This window comes from Oryctolagus cuniculus, chromosome 9 (assembly GCF_051225735.1).
Source record: "Oryctolagus cuniculus isolate XC-2025 breed Fujian yellow rabbit chromosome 9, ASM5122573v1, whole genome shotgun sequence".
NCBI classification, from domain to species: Eukaryota; Metazoa; Chordata; class Mammalia; order Lagomorpha; family Leporidae; genus Oryctolagus; species Oryctolagus cuniculus.
Window position 1 is genome coordinate 14,548,826 of NC_142875.1, and position 2,515 is coordinate 14,551,340.

The 2,515-nt window shown below is 40.7% G+C and overlaps 1 pseudogene across 1 annotated transcript; it reads right to left on the bottom strand.

The window, feature by feature from the left end:
* Window positions 1-1,948: 1,948 nt before the first annotated feature.
* On the bottom strand, window positions 1,949-2,295 carry LOC149124515 (large ribosomal subunit protein eL39 pseudogene; annotated as a pseudogene). The gene has a single exon (XR_016212742.1). The product of XR_016212742.1 is annotated as a large ribosomal subunit protein eL39 pseudogene (transcript).
* Window positions 2,296-2,515: the final 220 nt, after the last annotated feature.

A 2,515-nucleotide genomic window follows, 5' to 3' on the forward strand; every position in this document is an offset into this window, starting at 1 on the left:
AACAGGTGGGCAGAGAAGACTCCTGGAGTCCAGGGAGAGGGCAGAGCTGGAAATATCAATAAAGCCATTACTTTCATGGCACTTCAAGTTGTGGAAATGGATGACACCTTGGGATGGGAGAAGAGAGTCAAGGTAGGTCTCATCTCCAAGGCAACCTGGTGATTAAAGGTCATGCCCCAAAGGTTTCCACTTTAAATATAATCCAAATATCCCAAGATGAAACTTGGGGTGGTGCATTTCACATCAGTCACCTTGAATTCCAATTTCCTGTGTATTCCTGATTGCAAGGCTTTCTGTAACCTTTAGGAACCCAGTAGTGAATGTGAGGATAGTTGGATGAACAAGTAAGTATGAATGGTCATAAAAAGTGAATTACACAAAATCTTCAACCAAAAGAGTTGGTTTTATTTTTATTTTTCCTTTTGTAGGATTTACTTGGTGCCAAGGATATAACTACCATTTAATCTACTTCTTGATCTTCTTACTTGGAATCATTGCTTTAACAATATGGAATCACAATGATTATGTAAAGAATTTATTTCAAGCCGAGGCTAAAATATCAAGTACTGTTCTCTTCCCTTCTCAATCCAAGCATTTATCTAATTTGTTTTGTTTATGCTTAATTTGTGTTTGATTATTCAGAGAGGTAATAGCCTATGTTTTTCAAGAATGTAGAGAAAGAATGGGAAAAGTAGGAGTATGTTTTAAAGGTTTGTCTGCTATGTAAAAACCATGGTGATTCGCAGTAAACCCATGCACTAAAATGCATGTGGTTGCATGCATTCAGCTATACCCTAAGAAAAGCATTGTTTCTAGAAACATAACTCCATGCAGGAGACCTTGATAGATTACACTTAAAGTAGGAACAGTGATACTCACTCCCAAAGACTCTCTATAAAGGAATCCCATTATGTTATCATTCAGCCTGGTTAGATTCACTTTGCAGAGTCTTGTTCTGCCAATGACTTGGCCCATAGAAATTCACTATTTAGTGCTTATGAAATTGCAAATAAGAGCTCAGCCTTTTCTGAGGAAATAGAGAAATACTCTATATTTAAAACTGAAAGAAGGGGCTGGTGCTGTGGTGTAGTAGGTTAAGTCTGCCTGGGGTACTGGCATCTCATCTGGGCACAGGTTCGAGTCCTGGCTGCTCCACTTCGGATCCAGCTCTCTGCTGTGGCCTGGGAAAACAGTGAAAGATGGTCCAAGTGCTTGGGCCCCTGCACTGGCATGGGAGATGTGGAAGAAGCTCCTGGCTCCTGGCTTCAGATTGGGCCGGCTCTGGCTGTTGTGGCCATGGGGAGAGTGAACCAGAGGACGGAAGACCTCTCTGTCTCAGCCTCTCACTGTCTCTAACTCTGCCTCTTATATAAATGAATAAATAAATCATAAGCAAAGAAGAAAATCAAAGTGGTCAAGCTGCTAACCTTTGTGTAATATTTAAAGGAAAGATTATATATATTTATTTATATGTATAATCTTGTATGGTCATGGATTCTTTTATTTTTTAAAAGATTTACTTTACTTATTTGAAAGGCAGAGTTACAGAGAGGCAGAGGCAGAGAAGAGAGAGGTCTTGCATCTGCTGGGTCACTCCCCAAATGGCCGCAACATATGAGATGTCGCCCATATGGGATGCCCTCTTTACCCAGTATGCCACATTACTGGCCCCTGGAGTACTTTTTTCATCAGGGTACATATGGGAGATCTTTCTGATGATAACCTTTTGACACCTAGCAATTGATTGCTTCATGAAAAATTTCTGATGCAGCAAAAATAATTTAAAATATTATTTAAAATTCTCACTTTCATATTTCATATTTTAAAAAATCATAATAATAGTTATGAGAATTTTAGAGAATTTTCTATGCTTTATCTCATTTAATTCTCTACTGAGCCAACTCAAGCACTATGTCATGAAAGCCTCTCAGTGCTTAGTCCTTCATTGCCTTTTCTTTTCTTTTTTTTTTTTTTTCAAAAGGGATCACATATTTATTACTGAACCAGCCCACTGGTCACAGCCCTAATCAAACATGTCCAGCTGTCCAGATGATGGTGACATCTTCAACTTGATGTGGTGATAGTGACGTTGTGACATTGAGACAGAAGAAATGAGCACGCCATTCAAGTGCAATTCCTTATAGACCCAGCTTGGTTCTTCTCCAATGTCTCCTCTTGGAGTTATACCTGATTTTATTACCAGTTTTCATCCGAATCCATTGCAGAATGGGGCGGTTTTGTTTTTGTTTTTTGGCCAGGAACCTCTTGATTCTGAAGGTCTTGTGAGAAGACATGGCGATGGCGGAGGAAAGGAGAAAACCTTCATTGCCTTTTCAAACTGAGACACGAAATCCTTCTGAGGCGGGGTGGGGAGGACAAAGCTGGCCCCTGGGGTCAGGAGGGTCTGGCTCCCATTGTTGCACCACTGCAACCAGCCGCGATCCTGCACAGGGGCTCCCAGTGCATCCTGCGGCCTCTGTTTCTTCATCTGTAAATTGGGAGAGTTGGACTAGAT